The sequence below is a fragment of the Anser anser genome (assembly GCF_964211835.1).
Source record: "Anser anser genome assembly, chromosome: 1".
NCBI lineage: Eukaryota > Metazoa > Chordata > Aves > Anseriformes > Anatidae > Anser > Anser anser.
In genome coordinates, this window is record NC_139720.1 from 185,214,142 (window position 1) to 185,226,628 (window position 12,487).

The 12,487-nt window shown below is 43.7% G+C and overlaps 1 protein-coding gene across 1 annotated transcript in view; it reads left to right on the forward strand.

Annotated features, from left to right (window-relative positions):
• Positions 1 to 12,487, forward strand: part of LHFPL6 (LHFPL tetraspan subfamily member 6) — a 140,656-nt gene that overhangs the window by 72,093 nt on the left and 56,076 nt on the right. The window lies entirely within an intron of this gene.

The following is a 12,487-nucleotide window of genomic DNA, read 5'->3' on the forward strand; positions in this document are numbered from 1 at the left end:
AGATACAACCTGTTTTAATTATAATATGTTGTTTGCTGACCATTAAATAAAGATGGAATAAATTGTCCCATTTTCTGTCTCCGGGGCTGGTTGTTTAAGCATATTACTCATCTGGGGAGAGTGCATTGTACTGCCAAGGCTGAGAGCACACACATTTATTGTTAGTAACAGCACAGGGATGACTTGCTTTCCTGTAGCCTTGTCTTTTGTTCGTGAGATTAACTTGTTTTCAACATTGCAAATTCAACGTTACGGAACAATTCCAAACTCAGTCATTTGAGAGCTAAATATGGTGTTCCCTTCTGTAGAAGTGCAGGGTTTTCCTTTCTTGAGTCTGCTTTTGAGATTTTACAGCTATTGCTTAGAAGTGGCACAGTGTATCAGGCTTTAAATACAGGGGAAGGCAAAGTGTGCGGGTGGACACATGCGGTCTTCCATTGGATCTGTTCTGCTTGCCAGTGAAAGTATTGCATCTGAAGAGTTTATGGACTCAAACATAATGGCACCTTTAATCCAAAATCTGGCATGTCCTCAACCCCAAATCAAAACTATTTCATATTCAGAGCTGGGGACTCTGCTTAGTCCCCTCTCTGATTCTTGACCCTACTGCAAAGTCAAGTTTCTTCATTCGGGTGTGAAATATGGGTTTAAATGCATGATGCTGTTACCCTTCGTTTTCTAACAGTGATAGATTTGTTGACTTCAATGACAAGATGGAGAAGTAGGAAGAAGGACTGATGTAAATGAAGGTGCTCATTTATTCTGCCCTGTCTAATATGATGCAGCAGTCAAGACCTTGCTTTGTTTTGTGCTTAAACAGATTCTGTGGAGATGTCTTAAAAGTGAGGCTTGGGCAGGTGCACGTGAAAAGGATGGAGAAGAGCTTCACTGCTACCTTTCAGCACTCGTGTCAGAGCTTGCTGCTAACTTCCAGACGGAGTTCCCACCAGAAACCAAGCTCCAAAGCCATCAGCGGGTTTGATCTGTGGTCCCTTACCAGCCGTGCTGCTGTGAATCCACGGCAGCAGGAGGTCATTGCTAGGCTTAGATCTCCAAAGAGTCCCCTGGGGAGCACGCTGCCTTTCCCTCAGCCGCTGCAAAGACAAGGGTGCCCATCCACCGTCAGTTCCTCGCTCCAGCTAATGAATTAATAACAGCACGGCAACTTATTAGTGCTCTCAGGGCACTTCCCAGCACCTCCCGGTGTCTCAGTGGAAGAGGGGAGAGCAGTCTCTTTGAGGCAGGGGAGATTTTATTCCCTGTCACATGGAGCACGGTGCAGACTGCCTGTCACACAGGTGAGGAGACCTGTCTTCAAAGAGAGGAGGGAAGGCAGCGGCTGGCTGACGTCTGGGCTGCCTCCCGCCAGCCAGCCCGCTGGCAGGGGATGAATATTGCATTATTCCCCGGGAACAAAGGATCCGGATTCTTTGCGCTTATAGGGAAAAGGTTGGAGGCAGCTCCAGGGCACTGTGTGAGAGGAAATAAAAAAGCAATTGTAAATCATTATAGCCCAATGAGGGGAGGGAAAAAAAAAAAGGAGCCTATTGTGTTTTATTACTGCACTAAATCAATGAGAAAGGAGGTGGGTGATTTATCAAGGTGGAATCCACATTGCTTACAATGCCCGAATTTGCGTTCATTAGAACATCAGTTTTCTGATCAAATGATTTTGCTTTCATTAGCCTTCTTGTACATTCAGCCCCACAAAAGAGCTTGCTCCTGCTCTCAAGTAAAAAATCCCAACTGCAAAGAAGTGGAGTGGCAATGTAACTCTCCCTCTCAAGGTGAGCACAATTAGATATAAAAACCCTAGCAAACCCCAGGGCCCCCAAATCTCTTTACATAGTCACAGGAATAACTAATAATGCTGAATGCTCTGACTGGCCTTTATCCCTGTTATTGAAAGCCAGCACTATGGCATACACTAGCATAAATATCACAAACAGCAAAAAGAAAATTGAACAACAGCAAAAAGAAAGTTGAACTAAGCTGTTCAACAAAAGCTTTGTTCAAAATTAGGTGATGGTCAATTCCAAGCATAGAAAGAACATTGTTATAAAATACTTTAACTTCACCTCCATTGTCAATATTCCCCTTTTATATGCTATCTGTGCTGTTTTATTGCACTTTCTCTTTTCATTAATCCCTGATCCTCCATAATGCGGTGGGACAGCTTCAGCAGACACTCACACATTCATAAGGACAATCGCCTTGGTGACTCCACGTAAATGAATTGAAGGGGAGACAGGACAATGTGTGTGCAGAACGGAAATCTCTTTACAGCTGAGTAGGTCTTGGGGGCAGAGAGAGAAAAGATGCCACGGAAGCTATCATGTTGTTACTTGGTTCTGAAAACATCTGAAACATAACATTGGCATAGGACAAATATAATATGTGATAAATGTGCCTGCATGGTAGATACGGATGGAGGGGACGTGAGCTTGGTGGTTGGTGTCTGGAGGAGAAACAGGTCAACTGCACCATAGAGGTAACGAGAGAACTGTAATAAAAATGGTAACATTTGCTAAAAGCTGCAGACTGGCTTTTACATAAGGAAAGGCTAACTAGGTGGGACTATTCAGCTTGGAAAAGAGGTTACTGAAAAGGTTATGGCACGGGCTTATGAGTTATAAGGAACAGTGAACAGCAGACCCTCCCATCCATTTTAAAAACTAAAGGGCATCAAAGAAGATTAGCAAGTAGCAAGCTGAAAACAAACAAAAGAAGTTATTTCTTCACACAGGTAGTAAGCAATGTTCATAGCAGTTGGTGGAAGTGCTGAACTGCCTCTTATGAAACAGTAATTCATAGCAGAAAAATTCTACACGGGCTGTTGAGTTTAAGGAAATTGCCTTTGGCTGGCAAAGTCCTTGAGCTGCAAAGCCTGCAAGCCTGGAGGAGTATCTGGGGAAATGTCTGTACATGCTGGCTCTGTTCTTCTTCAGATGGCCAGATAGGGAACTAGGAGGATCTTTGATCTGACCCAGTAAAGCCCTGCTTGCGGTCTTAACATTCAGGAAGGGTTTCTGTCCCTCTGTTCCAAAGGCTTGTCTGTGGGAGGGTCAGCTTGAAACATTTTGAAAGGTTTTCTTGTTCTTCCACATGCACACTGCTGCTTGCTGGTTTAACCATATGGGTGCACACTCCTGTTGCTACAGCCTGGGAGACTGGCATGCTGAATGGAACAAAATCCCGTGCTTGTTCTTTTAAAGTATGTTTGTAGTACTTTTTAAAACATTTTTTCTAATTTTTTTTCCAATCACAAAAAACACAGCCATACACTAACGAACTAAATGTACTGGGCTTAATTATCTGTTTCTGTACTAGGGAAAGACTTCGGAAGTGAAAGATAGAGTAAGTTACCGTTGGAAATTTTGGGGTTCAGTGTTTTCCAAAGTGTATTGCAAGGTCTGCCAGCTCCTGATATGAAGATAGCTACTTCAGAGCTGCTCTAATTTATGCTTATCTTTCTACAGGCTTTGGGAAACAAGTAGCAGGAGAGTAGCACACTTCAATTAAGTCCTTGATGCACTCCTTATCCTGAGGACCATAAGCGTGACAGCCTTTATTGTCTGCTCCTTGTGTCTGCTTCTAGAGGATACACAGCCAAAGGGACAAAGGGTCGAAGGGAGGGGAGTCCTCTGTAGGTAGCAGGAGGGTCATTTCTTCTGGTTTTAAATACCTTTGGGATTCTTTTTTTTTTTTTTCGCTATTGTTGAAAATGCAGCCTATTGCTGGTGATCTAAGCTCACTTTAGTTTGTCAGAGTAGGATGCAATTTCTAGCGTAATAGAGAATCAGGCCTGCTAGACTGCTGCAGGCAAATTGAACATAGGTTTAGGGACTTCCTGAGCTCTGTTGTCTTTGTTGATTGGAATTCCTCCATCCTCATCATCAGACCACCCTCTGCATACTGCATCCACTTGCCCAATTCACGTCAGCGAAATGAACAAGAGAATGCGTCCTTCCAAAATGAAAATATCAGCTGGGAACCCACTGCCTTGTCATTTCCCTCCTCCCCACCTTTTCTTGCTCTCTCAGAAATGTTTATGCTTTCATTCCTCCCCAGCCTGCCAGGAGCAGCCACTAGGCCATTTGACTTTAAATGATGAGTCTGTAGTTGGGGAGGGCACGAGGGTGGTCTCCTAAGCATGGCTGGGAGTTATTACTGCAGGTTAATTACTAGGGGAATTTATGTGGTGAGCATCAATCAAATCTTAGGCACATCAAATTCTGCTGTATAAGCTGGCCTGTGCTCAGACTGCATAAGATGACTTTTGTCTTAATATTATTACTTTATTTGTCAACTGAATATATAGCCCAAACATATTCTGAAAACGGGAGCTCAAAAATCCTCAGATGTCGCAGGACTATGAATGTCAGCCTGCACATCAAACATAGAGTTGGACTGCCTGGGGTGAGTGAGTGATTATAACAATTTGGCATTGGTGGGAAAGCGCTGGTAATGGATGACAACACATTGCCTTTGCTTAGGGTTACTGAATCATGTAAGAGAATTATGGAGTGAAGGGTAATATGCATGGGCCAGTTCTGCTGGTGGGAGTGAGGGAATGCACCAGACAAAAGCAGGCTTGTTGCACTGGTATTTCCTTCATCAGATGAGAGCCTCTTTTAAATACGTGCAAACAAATGCATATTGCTCCCTTCTGGAACCGAGAAGACAATGTTTGCCAAATAAAAATGATCAGTTGATCCATGGTAATAAATGCTATTTTTAACCTTTCCACACAGGATACAAAAGAACCAGAGGGGAAGAAAACTGCAAAAAATGAAATATGCTTTGAAAATACTCAGCTGCCCCATTAAAGCCAGAGCCCAGGCCAAATAGTCAACCTGCTCCCTACATTGTAACACTTCTCCTGTCCCCCAGTTCCTCAGTGCTTCCTCTTCTGCCCTGTGGGACACATCTTGTTGGTCCCAAGCTAAGGGTGCCATCCCATCTTGGCCTCATAGAGATGACTCAGAGAAAGGTGTGTGAGACATGAGCTGGACATTCCTTGCCCATGGGCCTTGCCCTTTCCTGTGCTGAAAACACCAGGGTAACACTGCTCACTGTGTTTCGACCAGCACAGAGCTTCAGGGATTTCGTGAGCTGCTGGGATCTGGCATCTCTGGGACGTTGTGGAAGTACTCTGCACTGCTGAGCTGGTATTTCCAGAGGAAGGAGTAAGCTGAAGCTTGTTTCAGTTTTTCACTGCTCTAGATGTTCTCATCATCTGAAGTGCTTCAGGTGAAATCATGGTTTGGGAGGGCCAAATCATTTGGCCATCATTTGGAGGGCCACAAAGATGTGGTCACCAATTTCCTCAAGCACTTAACCAGGCGTGGGCATAGCGGTGGCTGTGAATGCCTGTCCCCTCTGGGCCACCACAGAAGGGACATGGGCTCAGCTGGGATTGCAAGCTGGATTTGGCCCTCAGGTGACTCCCTCATGGAATTGGGTGCAAAGGAAAGGCCTATCTGATATTAGGTCAAATGAATTAAATGATGACCAATGAAACTCAGTAACCTACAGATTAACAGTTACAGTGGACAAATGTATTTTAAGGAAAAGCCTGAGAAAAATCACAAGGGCTGTAAAAAGGTATGCAAGCTCACCCTTTATTTTGTAAAACCATTCTGTTTAAAGCCTTTATGGCACTTTCACAGCCACAAGATGCAGAGCGCACAAGAGCAGGGTTGTAAAAAAGGCCGGGAGCGCACATCAAGTACCAGTTAGCACAGGCACTGCTGCAGCGGCTGCTGCTCGCTGTGGTGAATTGGTGTGAGGAGATAAACTGTGCCGCGCTCAGAGAGCCCAGCGATCGATGAGCCCCCATCGACGGCCCGTGCTCCGTCAGCCTGGAGTGGAAAATCTGCTAAACGTGTGCCTGGTTCAATAAGGTTTTCCTATTAACATTCCTCCGTTGTAAACCTTGGGCATGTGCCATGTAACCACAGAGGGAAACCCAGGAGCGTTATTGCCAAGAGGGGAGCACATGGCCCCCGGGGTGGTGTAGTGGGATGTCATCTGGTGTCGGGAGGAGAATGAAGGCAAGAGAAAGAAAGAAGTATGGGTGGGGAAAAGCAGAGGAGTGTGAATGCTAAGGAGAGGCAGTTCATAGAATCGTAGATCAGCCCAGGTTGGAAGGGACCTTGAAAGATCATCAGGTTTGATCTTTTGTGGGAAAAGGGAGCCTCGGTGAGGTTATCTGGCACCCTGTGCAATTGCATCTTGAAAGCTTCCAGTGATAGGTCTTCTACCGTGTCCCTAGGGAGGTTGTTCCAGCGATGGGTTGTTCTCACTGTTGTAAAAAATGTCATTCTTCTATCAAGAGGAAACCTTTCTCGGTGTGGCCTGTACCCCTTACCCCTTGTCTTCTCCATGGGGCTGTTTGTGAAGACAGAGCCTCCACCCTCTCCTTTGCCACCCTTTAAGTACTACAATACTGTGATGAGGTCCACTGATGGCTTGTGGATATTTTCAATCATTATATCCCCGATATTGTTGACACATTTACTCACAAGGATGACATACTGCACCATTGAATGTGGCTGTTAACCCTATCCTACTGATGTATCCTTCCGATGGGAAACAAGATTTAGAAATGTTGTAGAAAAGACCCAGAGGCTATTTTTATTTTTCAGCTGGGGGTTATGAAGTGCCAAAGAGAGGAGGAACAGCAGCTGGGAACTTGGAAGAGGACGGGTAATGTAGGGACCAAGCTCTCCATGACTTTCCTGTTTGGCACTTTTCCTGGTGAAAATTTCAGCTTTCACGGTGAAGAAAGCACCTACTGTTCATCTTCAGAAACCCTCTTTTCCAGGAGGCAAAGAAGTGGATATCTGGGTGGATACCAGAGAAAACTTCATTTCTTCAGTGACCACGTTTCTCCTGTGAATAGAGGTGGAGATTTATAACATATCCATGCCATGCAGTAAGGTCCAAGGCTATGTTGAGAGCTATGAAGCTTATAGGCCAAACCCTCCCCAGCACCCTCCAGTTTTATAGCAGAAGGATGCGTCCCTCTGCTGTTGCTGGAGCAGTGCAGAGGGAGCTCTGTGCATCAAGACTGGCATTCCCAAGTGGGCCGTAATCTGCTCTCACATAAATAAACAGCATGTAGCTGTCACAAAAGCTTTCATGGATGCAGGGCAGAAAAAAAAGAGAGGATAAAGATATGTGGCAATTGAAATATTTTTTATTTGAATGAGCCTGATATCCCATAGAGCTTTCCCAGAGTGGGCTCTTGTTAGGAAAAGTAAAGCCAAGCAACTGAATGCTTTTTTATTCAGCAAAGTAAGGGACTGCTGCAGCTGAGCTGATGCTCTCTGCTGACCTATTCCTGCCCTGATGAAGGTGAAGCAGACACTGCCTGGAATGTCATTGTCACACAAAACTTCAAGCATTGTCCTCGGATCCTCCAGCTTATGACCCTCCTTAAGCCAACAAGCTGACTGATTCCTTTTCCTCCTGCTTTCCTTTGTGGTGTCTAAGCAAAACCAACTTTTTCTGTGGGTTTCCTGGAGTCTGCAAAATGCCTTGATGGGTAGGAAATGCACCTCCAATTTATTGACCAGGTCATAAAATATTTTAAACCCTATAAACAGACAAATAAGCGAAAATGGCTAATCTAAAGACATATGAAGTGCTCAAGAATCTATTCGCTCCAGGATTTTTGCCAGTTTGCAGCTGCAGTGGTAATTTTGGTGGCTGTGGTTTTAAAGTAGAACAAGTGTGGATGCTACCCTGGTTAACGTACAATACAATGCTAATGTAATGCCAATTATAGATAAACATCTTAATTAAAAACTGAGGAAAGCATGCTTAGATATTTTCTAGAAAGTGAGATTGGAATGTAATCTGAAGCTTTATGAATGCAACGTGGGATAAAATAATCTTGATGTTTTGAGGCTTTTCACTTGGAAACAGCATTTATTTTGAAACAGTGAGGCCCTTCTGCACAGTAGTGATCCTGTTTTCAGAAAAGCTGCCTACCATGTTGACAAAAGAAATCAGGTTTTGTCCTCAAACACATATGAATATTTTTTATGTCTTGAAATAAAAGAGCACATTTTCAGAAAAAAAGGGCTAATTGACCAGCCTGTGCGATTATTGAAACATGAGGCATTTTTGGCAAATGCTCTACACAATAAGGCTGTTGTGGTCACGCAGTCAGCTTATTTTTGCTTGCTTCTCACAGATGCCTGTTAATAAAACATGACAGCTGAATTCAGACCTGATGCAGGCAGAGTCTCTAAGTTCCCTGCTGCTCTCAGGGTAAGAAACATAAGTGGAGAAGGATGCTAATGATATTTTGCTGAGGACAGCTGAGATTAAACAGCAGTTGGGTGTAACATTTGGTCGGGTAGTTCAGAAGCATCCCTGGCCACATCCTCTGGTGGTGCAAGTCGGAGGTCCACTGCACTCCATGGGCTGTGTTCCTTTCTCCTGGGGTGTTCAGGCTCGGCACTACTGCCACTTTCTAGCCTGGCTTTTTATGCATCAGAAGTCTCTGAATCAAATCTCTAAGGGGTACGTAGGATGAAAAGTACAATGAATTTAGGAGCAGCTACCCAGAAAGCTAACTTAGTGATAAGAACTTGCTAATGAAGTACTCGATTTAAAAAGGAACTGATATTTGAGAGTTACAGGCCAACAATGTAGCTCAAAGAAAATGTTTCAGGCTCTCAGATGTCCCAGCTGATTTTTGAGCTGAATAGATATCAGACAGTCAGAGCTATCTGCACACTGGAGACTAGTGCGAAACGTGCTGCGAAGTCTGCCTTCCAGCTGACAAAACAGTCAAGCCATTACGAAGCAATCTGGCTAGCATTATATCTTTTAATATATTTCCAGACTTTAGTTTCTGAGATCTCCAGAGGATCATGAGCCTCCAAGGTCATCAGGGTTTCGACCTTTCTTTTATTGCCATAGCAACCAAAGCTGTCTTTAGTGTTTAAATTAGTTAATCAATTGCAGCCCTTGATTTACGCTGGTTGGCAGCAGCCATCCTTGAAAGCTATTTCTTGACTAATATGTGCTTTTATCACAGAAGGGTATTCCCACACCTCAGCTGAATAAGATCCTTTGATAGAAGAATTCACTTCATCATCTGAATTCAGTGCCTTATCAGGGGCCAACTAGCACGAATTACTATTATAGATTTATTTTTTTTCCCCAGAATCATCTTAATTCTGGTTTACAACCCCTTAGAAGAAGACAGGGGGTCACTTAATTGGGAAAAAGCACAGGCTCTAATTGCTTCCATAGAAGAGGAGAAGGTTCCACCTTTGAACTGTGTGTAAATGAAATTACAATGCACAAACAAATTAATCACTTCAAAGAACTCTTTTGAGTGAGGTCAAAATAGGAACCACTTTCTGTTTAACTGGCATATTCTGATAATCCCCAATTCTTCTGAGAAATATCGTGGAATAACAAAGTGAGGGCGAGGTCACTGACTGAAACACCCTGGGACCTGAGGCTGTCCATTGATTTACTGGGTGGGTCTGGGTACATTAGCAATCCCTCTGTGACTCAGTTCCCTGAACTGTGAAGTACAGCTAATGCCTACCTTGCTCAAGTGGCATCAGAAGGGTTAATTAGTGAGTGTTTTCTTGTTTCAAATGGCACCTTCTTCTCTAGGTCTCTTCTGCTGTACAACAGGGGTATCTGCAGAAGTGCAGGTGCTTGCAATCAGTTCTGCCTGTGCTCCAAGCTGTCTTAAGAGAGTCACAAGTTGACGTGGATGGGAAGGGGCCTCTGGAGGTCTCTAGTTTAAGCTGCTGCTCAAAGCAAGTTGTTCAGGTTCTGTTGAGACAACTTTTGAGTATCTCCAGGAATGGAGATCAGGACAACCTGCAACTTGAGCTGACGCTGCTTCACCTCTGCAGAGATGTATTTATGAGGACTGCACTCTCCCAGCAATACTTTTTTGTGCACTAGTACTTTTTCATATTTTAATAGGTTTGCACTTAAACCTGCTTTCCCTTCTTAGGCAATGAGTGAAGTTAGGCTGTGACTGTTTTGTGCCTCTGTAGGCACATCCTAACAAATCACAAACCCATGCTTTCCACAGCAACTTCTGAATGTTGGTCAGGCTCTGATGCATCAGTTTTCTTTCTTTGGGTTTTCTTTCCCTTCCAGTCATTGGTGGCAGCTTTACAAACAACAAACATACAGAAAGTTGGGAAGTTCTTGCAGAACTACTAGAAAACAAGGATAGTGTTTTCTCTGTTTTGGATTTTTTTTTCTCATCTAGATTCTTGGATCTCCCAACCAACAACATTTAGCTGAAATAATGTACATGTATCTGGTGTACTGCCTATCAGAACCTATAATTCAGTGGGTTTTAGAGAGGGGTATGGACTCTGCAAAGCAAAAGCCACGTACTGCTCAGTTGTGAAAAAGCACCGTATTTTTGACTGATGAGAAGTGACGAGTGCCGTTTGCAGAGTAAAAAAATAATCCCTGCAGTCCAGCATGGTGGTTATTTCCTTTGCCGTATGGTGGTGGCCCCTCGGGACGTGTTCATCGGGGCTCACTTCTGACAACGTGACCTCATCATTATGCTAAACCTATGTTCTTCCTGTCTTTAGACAAATAGTCTTGCAACCCAAATGAGCAAGCTCTTTGTTATTTTAAAGAGTGGCTGGTACCAAAGCGAATCATTTTTCTTTTGATTAGCATTTTCAAAGGATAACCTTCGTGAAATTTCCGCAGAGGCTGCTTCTGCTGCACGGTGCATCGGGTTGAGTTTTAATCATTTAACAATTCTTGGCCTCAAAATGATGTTGTTCCTGGGACTTCTTGGAAGTTGTGACATGACGGCCAGCAGGGACAATGCCTTTTTCCTGATTTGCATTCACTGTGTGATGGGATTCATGTTTTACACTCTGTTTTCTGCCAAGAAGGCTGTTGTTGAGGGGAAGGTGAAAGCAAAGAAGAGGCATCTTTGTAATGTGTGATGGGAAGGTACCTGTGAAAGATGTTCGACTGAGTGCCAACTTGGAGAATTAATAAACTCAGAATAATTTTCATATTCTTGCTAAGATCCTTGGACATATTTCCCCTGTACTTCTAAGAGGGCTTTCATTTGGCTAAGTGTCAGTGCATCTTTGATCACAAAGTCGAGAGGCTTTGCCATATATATCAAGTGCTATCAAATGAGCTGACAAGCACCATGTTTGCAATTCCTCTGGAACAGCACTACCCATTTGCAGAGGGATCAATTAGTTTTGGTGCCCAGAGAAAGGATTCCAGTAGCAACTTAAGGAATTTATTGCTTAAATAAATGAAGTGGGGAAAGTGATGGAGATTAGGATGCAGCTTGCCTGCATCTTGTCTCCTTTATTTTGTAGTATTTTAAGGTGATTGCAGGTAGCTGGAGTAGTTTGACTATCACTTTGGCACAGGTTGGCATCAGCCCTGAACCTTTTAATTCGATCTTATTTTCGGACGTGACTCTGTGGCCGAGAGACACCCAAGCCCTTTGTGGAGTTCACCAAACAAGACGAATCATGCTGGTGCTGTGCCAGATGCCTCGGTGAGTTGTCCTCGCTATGCTCACATGGACGGCAGTCATGGTGTGGTTTTGGTTGTAGTTGGGATTCCTCGGGGCTCAGTGGTCACTGGACACTTTAAAAAGTAACTATAAAAACAAGAGGATGTGGTCAGGGGCGTCCTCTCCCTCAAGAGAAGGCAAACCAACAAGATTTAAGAAGATAAGGTCATGACACCTCAGAGGAGGTTTGTCTTTGACTTTTGAATTCATTCTGGGCTTTTTGGTCCTACGTGGGCTGCATTCCTTTATGGGGCAACACCGTATCACTGCTGGTGTGTGAGGGATGATATATATTCAGGCCGTGGTTGTATAGGAAACATTTTAAATCCTTTTACAGCAGCACCTCTTGTGGGAGAGAAACTTGAGTGTGAAAACTGCCTAACAGGGGAAGCAGGGTGAGAGGAACCTTACAAGTTAAAAGCAAGACGTAGTGTTTTCTCATTTCAGATATTGGGTACTAAAGCCATAGGATGTCGCCTGAAGAGTCAAACTGATGAACAGTCACTGAATGAAGAAACCCGTGCTAACAGACACATGCAAACTGCAAAAAGCAGAGTATGCCTTTGAAGTCCATGCTAGGGAAAGTTTTAATTGTGTGCAGATCATTATGTCTTACATTAATTTCAAGTTGCATATGCTTTGCTCTCATTTTTTTTTGTTGTTTCCTCTGCACTTCTCCTTTTCTTATTTTTTTTCCTCTGCCCTCCCTCACCCCCCAGGTTGTTCTTTATTTAAAAAGAAATGGCAGAAACTCTCTATTTCTGTCTTACCATCTGCTCTCACTCCACGGTGGCTTTCCTGTTAGATCACTGCCACTAGAGCTGCATAGCAGGTACATGCTACTGCAGGCACATACATTTTCTAAAAGCAGCTGTTACTACAGTGGTGTTTGCTTGGAAAATGCAATTTCATAGTCAA